This window comes from Taudactylus pleione, unplaced genomic scaffold (assembly GCF_031769625.1).
Source record: "Taudactylus pleione unplaced genomic scaffold, aTauple2 ptg000100l, whole genome shotgun sequence".
NCBI lineage: Eukaryota > Metazoa > Chordata > Amphibia > Anura > Myobatrachidae > Taudactylus > Taudactylus pleione.
Window position 1 is genome coordinate 51660 of NW_028284502.1, and position 12645 is coordinate 64304.

Here is a 12645-nt window from a genome sequence, read left to right on the forward strand (position 1 = left end):
CCCGCTTGCAGGAAGGCGAGAATCCGAGACAGACGAAACTCCCGCGGTGCATAACCTCTCGGTCGACACCACTGGAAGAACGTATGCCACATGCGATGGTATATCCTCGCGGAAGACGGTTTCCGAGCTCGTAACATGGTACGCACCACAGAGCTGGAAAACCCCCGGGACCTCAGCATGGCCGTCTCAACAGCCACGCCGTCAAAGACAGCCGAGTCAGGTCCGGGTGAAGGCAAGGACCCTGAGACAGAAGGTCCGGTCGTAGCGGCAACCGCAGAGGACTGTCCACGGACAGACCCTGAAGGTCTGAGAACCAGTGCCGTCTGGGCCACGCGGGAGCTATCATCAGGAGCGTCCCTCCTTCCTGTTTGAATTTCCGGATTACCCGTGGAAGAAGGGAGACCGGAGGGAACAGGTATGCGAACCGGAACGTCCACCGGACGGACAGAGCATCCACCAGAGACGCCCCTTCGTCTCTTGTGCGAGACCCGTACACCGGCAACTTGTTGTTGTGCCGGGACGCCATGAGGTCGATTTCTGGAAGACCCCACCTGTCCACCAGTAGTTGAAAAACGTCCGGGTGCAGGGACCATTCCCTCGGATGAACGTCCTGGCGACTTAGAAAGTCCGCCTCCCAATTTAGCACTCCCGGGATGAAGACCGCTGATATGGCCGGAAGATTGCGCTCCGCCCAAACCAGGATCCGAGAGACCTCTACGAGAGCCACCCGACTGCGAGTTCCTCCTTGCCTGTTTATGTAGGCCACGGTGGTAGCGTTGTCCGACTGGACCTGCACCGGGCGACCCTGGAGAAACCGCTGTGCCTGCTGGAGAGCATTGAAGACCGCACGGAGTTCCAAGATATTTATTGGAAGCTCCGCTTCTGTCGGCGTCCACCTGCCCTGGAACAAGTGTGGACCCGAAACTGCTCCCCAGCCCCGAAGACTGGCGTCCGTTGTCAACAGGACCCAATTTGGAACCCAGAACGGACGTCCCTTGTTGAGGTGGGTCGTCTGTAACCACCACGCAAGGGACAGGCGAACCTCCTGGGTGAGCACAATCATCTGGGACTTCAGAGACTGAGTCAGCCCATTCCACTTGGACAGGATCAGGTGCTGCAGAGGTCTGGAGTGAAACTGGGCGTATTCCACCATGTCGAACACCGACACCATGGAGCCCAGTAACCTCATCGCCGAGTGTAAGGACACCCGGCGGCTGTGCAGGCAACTGCGCACCCTTGACTGTAAAGCAGAGATCTTGTCCTCCATCACGAAGATCCTTTGCTGTCCCGAGTCCAATAAGGCTCCAAGATGCAGAATCCTCCGAGACGGGATTAGAGTGGACTTCTGCCAGTTGATTAGCCAGCCGTGCCGTTGCAGCAGTGCAATGGTCAGGTCCAAGTGGCGTAACAGGAGCTCTGGAGATCCTGCCACCAATAACAGGTCGTCCAAATACGGCAACATGCGGACTCCCTGCAGCCGCAGAGAAGCCGCCATGACCGCCATCACCTTGGTGAAAACACGTGGTGCTGTTGCCAGGCCAAAAGGTAACGCCCGAAACTGGAAGTGGTCGCTGTGGATTGCAAACCTGAGGAACTGTTGATGGCGCAAAAGAATAGGGACATGCAGGTAAGCGTCCTGTATGTCCAATGACACCAAGTAGTCCCCAGGTTCCAGCGCCAGAATGATGGACCGTAGGGTCTCCATCCGAAACTTCGGGACCCGCAAAGACTTGTTGAGTGCTTTGAGGTTGAGAATCGGACGATATGACCCATTGGGTTTCTGTACCAAAAATAGATTTGAATAGAAACCCTGGCCCCTCTGGGAGAATGGAACAGCCACTATAACTCCAGCCTGGAGCATAGTGTGCAATACCTTCCGCAGCTCCGTAGCCTTGTTCCGGTCTGATGGGAGACCCGTGGTGAAGAAGCGAGCCGGGGGTCTGTGCCGGAAGGAGAGGGCGTATCCGTGGGAAACCACCTCCAGAACCCAAGTGTCTGTCGTAGTGGTCGACCAACACTGGGCGAACTGTAGCAGGTGGCCTCCCACCCTGGGATCCCCCAAAGGGAGGCCCGGACCGTCAGGCCGCAGGCTTGTCATCTGGCTTGGGGGCCGGACGTCTGGTACTCCATGCCTGCTTCCGGGGCTTGACCGATTTCTTAGGGCCAGCCTGTCGAGGAAACGACTGTGGTTTGGGCCTGCCCTGGGCCCTAGATGACCGAAAGGACGATGGTCCCGAACCAGAAGGAGCAGCGGCCGACGGGAGACAAGCAGATTTGGCTGCCGCCAGCGTGGCCACAATCTTATCCAGATCCGGACCGAAGAGAACTTCTCCGGTAAACGGCAACGCTTCCAGACCTTTCTTGGAATCTGCGTCCGCCTTCCAGGATCACAGCCACAAGGTGCGACGAGCAGCCACCGCTGCTGAAGAAATTCTAGACACCAGAGTACTAATGTCTAGAGCCGCCTCGTTGATGTAGGTGGCCGAATCACGGAGATTGCCAATCAACTCCGCCTGTTCGGCCGGACAGTCGGATTCAAAAGAAGCCTCTAATGAATCCGCCCAGTGCTCCATCGCTCTGGCAACCCAGCAAATGGCCATAGCCGGCCGTGCTGCCCCCCCTGCAAGGGAATAAGCGGACTTCAGGCAGATTTCTACCTTGCGGTCCGTAGCATCCTTAAGGGAGGACATGGATGGCATCGGCAATGTGGCACTACGGACAAGACGGGTCACGTGAGAATCCACCTGTGGAGGGGATTCCCACTTAGCAAAATAATTATCCGCGAACGGATAAGCCACCACCAGGCGTCTCTGCGGCTGGTATCTTTTGCCAGGTTGTTTCCACGCCTCCTCTAAATGGTCCACCAACTGACCCGAAAGAGGAAAGACTGTGGCATCGCCCTTCACATCTTTGAAAAAGGCATACTTAGATTTAGCCGCTGGGGGAACTTCGTCCTCAATCACCAAGGCTGTGTGGACCGCCCGAATAAGTCCAGGAATATATACTTTGGACTTAGCATCAGCGTCCTTAGTATGGAGAGGTTCCTGATCGTAAGGATCCAGAATCTCCCCATCATCAGACGTCCCTTCGTCATCCTCATAAGGAGCGGACAGAGACGCCACCGGCCTTTTATGAGGCCGCATCACAGACTCCCCTTGCAACACATCCGACAAGTGCTGTACAGAACTCGTCAGGGAGTTAACCCACGCTGGCTCCTGAGAACCCGGGAGCGGGGAAATAGGGAGACTGTGGGGTACCACCAATTGTCGTGGGAACCCCTGCATGGGTGACGACACCACAGACTGCTGGGACAAACCCATCGGAGTAAACGCGGGCTGCGGAGCTAACTGGCCCACTAAAGCTGTTAACGCCTGAGCGAAACAAGCCCAGGGCGGCTCCTGTACCGGTGCTGTAACCGTAATAGGCCGCGCCATGGACAAACACTGCCGGCAAAGGCCCTCCGCGCTACCCTCCCCCTCCGCTAACAGTACTTTGCACGTGGTACACTGTAGCCGGAGGGGAAAATCACTTTCAGACATGATGGCACCACGTATGTGACCTCTCTCACCAATTAAGTATTAAATAGGCGAGAGACCACCCTGCAGCACCGCACCGCAAGGGCTTTAGCAGAAGAACAGGGACAGTAATAAAGCTGACAGTTTAGAGAAGAAAAGTTACAGGCAGCGCTAGCACAGTCACATACAATGCAGAGAAATAACAATTCCTGCACTAACAGCGCTGATTACACAACTACACAGACACTGGGCCTGGTAGGACACAGCGCTGCATACAGACCTGAGCCACAGCGGAGGAGAGGTATGCGGGGGGACCCAGACCACGATGCTTCCGTCCAGCGCTTCCAGCAGCGTTCACCATGCGTTCTGGAGAAGATGGCCGCCGAGGAGCAGAGAGGAGGCTGGCCTGGGGGAGGAGCGCTGCCACAGGACCAGTCGGCAGCATGCAGAGAGGGCTGTGTGCAGCGGGGGAGGCGCCGGCTGTGAGACAGGGAAGACGCGCTCCCCTGGCATGCATTTAACCCCTGGGACGCCGCAGCGCTACCGCTCTGCTGCGGTCCGCTGTCCCAGGGGGTAGAGGAAGCGCAGGTTGGTCGCTTGGCTCCACGCTGCAGCCAGTCCCCAGGGAGCCCCCTGCCTGGGGACTTAGGACCATGTGATCAGCGGGGACCCACCGCGGGACCCCGCTGCTTACCTCTGTCCCCCTTGAATCCGGCCATGGTCCGGAGCATCTGGGGTCACCGCTAGCTGTGACCCCAGATGCCCACCAGCATCCCCGGATCAGTACCGGCGTTCTGGTACCGGCGGAGTGTAGGGAAGACAGCATGGACGTCAGGACTGACAGTCCATGCTGTTCATCCAGATGTGCAGCCACAGCTGCATGAAGAAAAAGCTTCAGGGGCTCTTCTAGCCCCCACTCCAACAGGTGCACCCGACTCCGGCCGGGCACCAAACTAAACTGAGGTGCCTTGGCCCGGGGGCGGGGTATAGGAGGGGACCTAGTGCATCCTGGGAGGCTGAAAGCTTAACTCTTTGGTGCCCTGCGACTGACGTCACACCTATACCCCAAGGTATCCTGTGGATACCCTATGGACCCTGAAGTAGAAAGAAGGGTTTTCTGACACCACTTGTCATATTTTAAATCAATTCTTTATACATTGTTGGTTGTGTTCCCATAAATATCACAGGCTTGTTAGCAAGTCCACTTTCAAGTGAGCCTTTGCTTAAAGAACATTTATTTTACTTTAAACGTAACCTTTATTTGTGAACTACTACACCATCATGTTGATCCATCACAAACGACAAAACATCATAACATTCACATCTGGCCAATGACATGACTTCTACTATAACAGTAATGGTAGATTTTTACTAAATGTGTGCTATGTATGACTTTAATGAAAAGCATTGTTCATTGAAGTAGATTTCTTAATTGAACTAGTTTATTTTTGACAGTTGAGTGTCAGCTTCACTTATGAAGCATTATTTGCAAAAATTCAATTTCCAAGCAAACAATTCCAAACCGACGACGATGGGATTTGAACCAATGCGTGCAGCGCACAATGCATTGTGCTCTGCATGCATGGGTTCAAATCCCATCCTCGTCGGATTGGAATTGCTTGCTTGGATATGGAATTTTTGCAAATAATGCTTCATAAGTGAAGTGAAGTCCATCGCCTTAACCACTCGGCCACGTCGTCTTTCTGGCACAAATAAAGAAGGGATTTCTGACACCACTTGTCATATTTTAAATCAATTCTTTATACATTGTTGGTTGTGTTCTCAGCAATATCACAGGCTTGTTAGCAAGTCCACTTTCAAGTGAGCCTTTGCTTAAAGAACATTTATTTTACTTTAAACGTAACCTATATTTGTGAGCTACTACACCATCATGTTGATCCATCACAAACGACAAATAATAATAACATACCAATATGGCCAATGACATGACGTCTACTATAACAGTAATGGTAGATTTTCACTAAATGTGTGCTATGTATGTCTTTAATGAAAAGCATTGTTCATTGAAGTAGATTTCTTAATTGAATTAGTTTATTTTTGACATTTGAGTGTCAGCTTCACTTATGAAGCATTATTTGCAAAAATGTAATTTCCAAGCAAACAATTCCAAACCGACGAGGATGGGATTTGAACCCATGAGTGCAGAGCACAATGGATTAGCAGTCCATCGCCTTAACCACTCGGCCACCTCATCTTTTTTGCACAAATCAAGAAGGGTTTTCTGACACCTCTTGTCATACTTTAAATCAATTCTTTACACATTGTTGGTTGTGTTCTCAGCAATATCACAGGCTTGTTAGCAAGTCCACTTTCAAGTGAGCCTTTGCTTAAAGAACATTTATTTCGCTTTAAACGTAACCTATATTTGTGAACTACTACACCATCATGTTGATCCATCACAAATGACAAAAAAATCATAACATACACATCTGGCCAATGACATGACTTCTACTATAACAGTAATGGTAGATTTTCACTAAAAGTGGGCTATGTATGTCTTTAATGAAAAGCATTGTTCATTGAAGTAGATTTCTTAATTGAACTAGTTTATTTTTGACAATGGATTGTGCTCTGCATGCATGGGTTCAAATCTCATCCTCATCGGTTTGGAATTGCTTGCTTGGATATGGAATTTTTGCAAATAATGCTTCATAAGTGAAGTGAATTGAAGTCCATCACCTTAACCACTCGCCCACCTCATCTTTCTTGCACAAATAAAGAAGGGTTTTCTGACACCACTTGTCATATTTTAAATCAATTATTTATACATTGTTGGTTGTGTCCTCAGCAATATCACTGGCTTGTTAGCAAGTCCACTTTCAAGTGAGCCTTTGCTTAAAGAACATTTATTTTACTTAAAATGTAACCTATATTTGTAAACTACTTCACCATCATGTTGATCCATCACAAATGATAAAAAATCATAACATACACATCTGGCCAATGACATTACTTCTACTATAAGAGTAATGGTAGATTTTCACTAAAAGTGGGCTATGTATGTCTTTAATGAAAAGCATTGTTTATTGAAGTAGATTTCTTAATTGAACTAGTTTATTTTTGACAATGGATTGTGCACTGCATGCATGGGTTCAAATCCCATCCTCATCGGTTTGGAATTGCTTGCTTGGATATGGAATTTTTGCAAATAATGCTTCATAAGTGAAGTGAATTGAAGTCCATCGCCTTAACCATTCGGCCACCTCATCTTTCTGGCACAAATAAAGAAGGGTTTTCTGACACCACTTGTCATATTTTAAATCAATTCTTTATACATTGTTGGTTGTGTTCTCTGCAATATCAAAGGCTTGTTAGCAAGTCCACTTTCAAGTGAGCCTTTGCTTAAAGAACATTTATTTTACTTTAAACGTAACCTTTATTTGTGAACTACTACACCATCATGTTGATCCATCACAAACGACAAAACATCATAACATGCACATCTGGCCAATGACATGACTTCTACTATAACAGTAATGGTAGATTTTTACTAAATGTGTGCTATATATGACTTTAAAGAAAAGCATTGTTCATTGAAGTAGATTTCTTAATTGAACTAGTTTATTTTTGAACATTTGAGTGTCAGCTTCACTTATGAAGCATTATTTGCAAAAATTCCTTTTCCAAGCAAACAATTCCAAACCGATGAAGATGGGATTCGAACCCAAGCGTGCAAAGCACAATGGATTAGCAGTCCATCGCCTTAACCACTCGGCCACCTCGTCTTTCTAGCACAAATAAAGAACGGTTTTCTGACACCATTTGTCATATTTTAAATCAATTCTTTATACATTGTTGGTTGTGTTCTCAGCAATATCACAGGCTTGTTAGCAAGTCCACTTTCAAGTGAACCTTTGCTTAAAGAACATTTATTTTACTTTAAACGTAACCTATATTTGTGAACTACTACACCATCATGTAGATCCATCACAAATGACAAAAAATCATAACATACACATCTGGCCAATGACATGACTTCTACTATAACAGTAATGTTAGATTTTCACTAAATGTGTTCTATGTATGTCTTTAATGAAAAGCATTGTTCATTGAAGTAGATTTCTTAATTGAACTAGTTTATTTTTCACATTTGAGTGTCAGCTTCACATATGAAGCATTATTTGAAAAAATTCCATGTCCAAGCAAACAATTCCAAACCAACGAGGATGGGATATGAACCCATGCGTGCAGAGCACAATGGATTGTGCTCAGCATGCATGGGTTCAAATCCCATCCTCGTCGGTTTGGAATTGTTTGCTTAGAAATGGAATTTTTGCAAATAATGCTTCATAAGTGAAGTGAAGTCCATCGCCTTAACCACTCGGCCACCTCATCTTTCTGGCACAAATAAAGAAGGGTTTTCTGACACCACTTGTCATATTTTAAATTAAATCTTTATACATTGTTGGTTGTGTTCTCAGCAATATCACAGGCTTGTTAGCAAGTCCAGTTTCAAGTGAGCCTTTGCTTAAAGAACATTTATTTTACTTTAAATGTAGCCTATATTTGAAAACTACTTCACCATCATGTTGATCCATCACAAATGACAAAAAATCATAACATACCAATATGGCCAATGACATGACGTCTACTATAACAGTAATGGTAGATTTTCACTAAATGTGTGCTATGTATGTCTTTAATGAAATGCATTGTTCATTGAAGAAGATTTCTTAATTTAATTAGTTTATTTTTGACATTTGAGTGTCAGCTTCACTTATGAAGCATTATTTGCAAAAATTTAATTTCCAAGCAAACAATTCCAAACCGACGAGGATGGGATTTGAACCCATGCGTGCAGAGCACAATAGATTAGCAGTCCATCACCTTAACCACTCGGCCACCTCATCTTTTTTGCACAAATCTAGAAGGGTTTTCTGACACCTCTTGTCATACTTTAAATCAATTCTTTACACATTGTTGGTTGTGTTCTCAGCAATATCACAGGCTTGTTAGCAAGTCCACTTTCAAGTGAGCCTTTGCTTAAAGAACATTTATTTCGCTTTAAACGTAACCTATATTTGTGAACTACTACACCATCATGTTGATCCATCACAAATGACAAAAAAATCATAACATACACATCTGGCCAATGACATGACTTCTACTATAACATTAATGGTAGATTTTCACTAAAAGTGGGCTATGTATGTCTTTAATGAAAAGCATTGTTCATTGAAGTAGATTTCTTAATTGAACTAGTTTATTTTTGACAATGGATTGTGCTCTGCATGCATGGGTTCAAATCTCATCCTCATCGGTTTGGAATTGCTTGCTTGGATATGGAATTTTTGCAAATAATGCTTCATAAGTGAAGTGAATTGAAGTCCATCGCCTTAACCACTCGCCCACCTCATCTTTCTGGCACAAATAAAGAAGGGTTTTCTGACACCACTTGTCATATTTTAAATCAATTCTTTATACATTGTTGGTTGTGTTCTCAGCAATATCACAGGATTGTTAGCAAGTCCACTTTCAAGTGAGCCTTTGCTTAAAGAACATTTATTTTACTTAAAATGTAACCTATATTTGTAAACTACTTCACCATCATGTTGATCCATCACAAATGATAAAAAATCATAACATACACATCTGGCCAATGACATTACTTCTACTATAAGAGTAATGGTAGATATTCACTAAATGTGTGCTATGTATGTCTTTAATGAAAAGCATTGTTCATTGAAGTAGATTTCTTAATTGAACTAGTTTATTTTTGACATTTGAGTGTCAGCTTCACTTATGAAGCATTATTTGCAAAAATTCCATTTCCAAGCAAACAAATCCAAACCGATGAAGATGGGATTTGAACACAAGTGTGCAAAGCACAATATGGATTTGCAGTCGATCGCCTTAACCACTCGGCCACCTCGTCTTTCTAGCACAAATAAAGAACGGTTTTCTGACACCATTTGTCATATTTTAAATCAATTCTTTATACATTGTTGGTTGTGTTCTCAGCAATATCACAGGCTTGTTAGCAAGTCCACTTTCAAGTGAATCTTTGCTTAAAGAACATTTATTTTACTTTAAACGTAACCTATATTTGTGAACTACTACACCATCATGAAGATCCATCACAAATGACAAAAAATCATAACATACACATCTGGCCAATGACATGACTTCTACTATAACAGTAATGTTAGATTTTCACTAAATGTGTTCTATGTATGTCTTTAATGAAAAGCATTGTTCATTGAAGTAGATTTCTTAATAGAACTAGTTTATTTTTCACATTTGAGTGTCAGCTTCACATATGAAGCATTATTTGCAAAAATTCCATTTCCAAGCAAACAATTCCAAACCAACGAGTATGGGATATGAACCCATGCGTGCAGAGCACAATGGATTGTGCTCAGCATGCATGGGTTCAAATCCCATCCTCGTCGGTTTGGAATTGTTTGCTTAGAAATGGAATTTTTGCAAATAATACTTCATAAGTGAAGTGAAGTCCATCGCCTTAACCACTCGGCCACCTCATCTTTCTGGCACAAATAAAGAAGGGTTTTCTGACACCACTTGTCATATTTTAAATTAAATCTTTATACATTGTTGGTTGTGTTCTCAGCAATATCACAGGCTTGTTAGCAAGTCCAGTTTCAAGTGAGCCTTTGCTTAAAGAACATTTATTTTACTTTAAATGTAGCCTATTTTTGTAAACTATTTCACCATCATGTTGATCCGTCACAAATGACAAAAAATCATAACATACCAATATGGCCAATGACATGACGTCTACTATAACAGTAATGGTAGATTTTCACTAAATGTGTGCTATGTATGTCTTTAATGAAATGCATTGTTCATTGAAGAAGATTTCTTAATTGAATTAGTTTATTTTTGACATTTGAGTGTCAGCTTCACTTATGAAGCATTATTTGCAAAAATTTAATTTCCAAGCAAACAATTCCAAACCGACGAGGATGGGATTTGAACCCATGCGTGCAGAGCACAATAGATTAGCAGTCCATCACCTTAACCACTCGGCCACCTCGTCTTTTTTGCACAAATCTAGAAGGGTTTTCTGACACCTCTTGTCATACTTTAAATCAATTCTTTACACATTGTTGGTTGTGTTCTCAGCAATATCACAGGCTTGTTAGCAAGTCCACTTTCAAGTGAGCCTTTGCTTAAAGAACATTTATTTTGCTTTAAACGTAACCTATATTTGTGAACTACTACACCATCATGTTGATGCATCACAAATGACAAAAAAATCATAACATACACATCTGGCCAATGACATGACTTCTACTATAACAGTAATGGTAGATTTTCACTAAAAGTGGGCTATGTATGTCTTTAATGAAAAGCATTGTTCATTGAAGTAGATTTCTTAATTGAACTAGTTTATTTTTGACAATGGATTGTGCACTGCATGCATGGGTTCAAATCCCATCCTCATCGGTTTGGAATTGCTTGCTTGGATATGGAATTTTTGCAAATAATGCTTCATAAGTGAAGTGAATTGAAGTCCATCGCCTTAACCATTCGGCCACCTCATCTTTCTGGCACAAATAAAGAAGGGTTTTCTGACACCACTTGTCATATTTTAAATCAATTCTTTATACATTGTTGGTTGTGTTCTCTGCAATATCAAAGGCTTGTTAGCAAGTCCACTTTCAAGTGAGCCTTTGCTTAAAGAACATTTATTTTACTTTAAACGTAACCTATATTTGTGAACTACTACACTATCATGTTGATCCATCACAAACGACAAAAAATCATAACATACACATCTAGCCAATGACATGACTTCTACTATAACAGTAATGGTAGATTTTCACTAAATGTGTGCTATGTATGTCTTTAACGAAAAGCATTGTTCATTGAAGTAGATTTCTTAATTGAACTAGTTTATTTTTAACATTTGAGTGTCAGCTTCACTTATGAAGCATTATTTGCAAAAATTCCTTTTCCAAGCAAACAATTCCAAACCGACGAGGATGGGATTTGAACCCATGCGTGCAGAGCACAATGGATTAGCAGTCCATCACCTTAACCACTCGGCCACCTCATCTTTTTTGCACAAATCAAGAAGGGTTTTCTGACACCTCTTGTCATACTTTAAATCAATTCTTTACACATTGTTGGTTGTGTTCTCAGCAATATCACAGGCTTGTTAGCAAGTCCACTTTCAAGTGAGCCTTTGCTTAAAGAACATTTATTTTGCTTTAAACGTAACCTATATTTGTGAACTACTACACCATCATGTTGATCCATCACAAATGACAAAAAAATCATAACATACACATCTGGCCAATGACATGACTTCTACTATAACAGTAATGGTAGATTTTCACTAAAAGTGGGCTATGTATGTCTTTAATGAAAAGCATTGTTCATTGAAGTAGATTTCTTAATTGAACTAGTTTATTTTTGACAATGGATTGTGCACTGCATGCATGGGTTCAAATCCCATCCTCATCGGTTTGGAATTGCTTGCTTGGATATGGAATTGTTGCAAATAATGCTTCATAAGTGAAGTGAATTGAAGTCCATCGCCTTAACCATTCGGCCACCTCATCTTTCAGGCACAAATAAAGAAGGGTTTTCTGACACCACTTGTCATATTTTAAATCAATTCTTTATACATTGTTGGTTGTGTTCTCTGCAATATCAAAGGCTTGTTAGCAAGTCCACTTTCAAGTGAGCCTTTGCTTAAAGAACATTTATTTTACTTTAAACGTAACCTATATTTGTGAACTACTACACTATCATGTTGATCCATCACAAACGACAAAAAATCATAACATACACATCTAGCCAATGACATGACTTCTACTATAACAGTAATGGTAGATTTTCACTAAATGTGTGCTATGTATCTCTTTAATGAAAAGCATTGTTCATTGAAGTAGATTTCTTAATTGAACTAGTTTATTTTTGACATTTGAGTGTCAGCTTCACTTATGAAGCATTATTTGCAAAAATTCCTTTTCCAAGCAAACAATTCCAAACCGATGAAGATGGGATTCGAACCCAAGCGTGCAAAACACAATGGATTAGCAGTCCATCGCCTTAACCACTCGGCCACCTCGTATTTCTAGCACAAATAAAGAACGGTTTTCTGACACCATTTGTCATATTTTAAATCAATTCTTTA

The 12645-nt window shown here is 43.1% G+C and overlaps 3 non-coding genes across 3 annotated transcripts; all 3 read right to left on the reverse strand.

The window, feature by feature from the left end:
- Positions 1 to 5648: 5648 nt before the first annotated feature.
- On the reverse strand, positions 5649 to 5730 carry TRNAS-GCU (transfer RNA serine (anticodon GCU)). The gene has a single exon. It is a non-coding gene; the product is annotated as a tRNA-Ser (tRNA).
- A 4724-nt stretch (positions 5731 to 10454) lies between these two features.
- TRNAS-GCU (transfer RNA serine (anticodon GCU)) lies at positions 10455 to 10536 on the reverse strand. Its single transcript has one exon. It is a non-coding gene; the product is annotated as a tRNA-Ser (tRNA).
- A 941-nt stretch (positions 10537 to 11477) lies between these two features.
- TRNAS-GCU (transfer RNA serine (anticodon GCU)) lies at positions 11478 to 11559 on the reverse strand. Its single transcript has one exon. It is a non-coding gene; the product is annotated as a tRNA-Ser (tRNA).
- Between the last annotated feature and the right edge of the window lie 1086 nt (positions 11560 to 12645).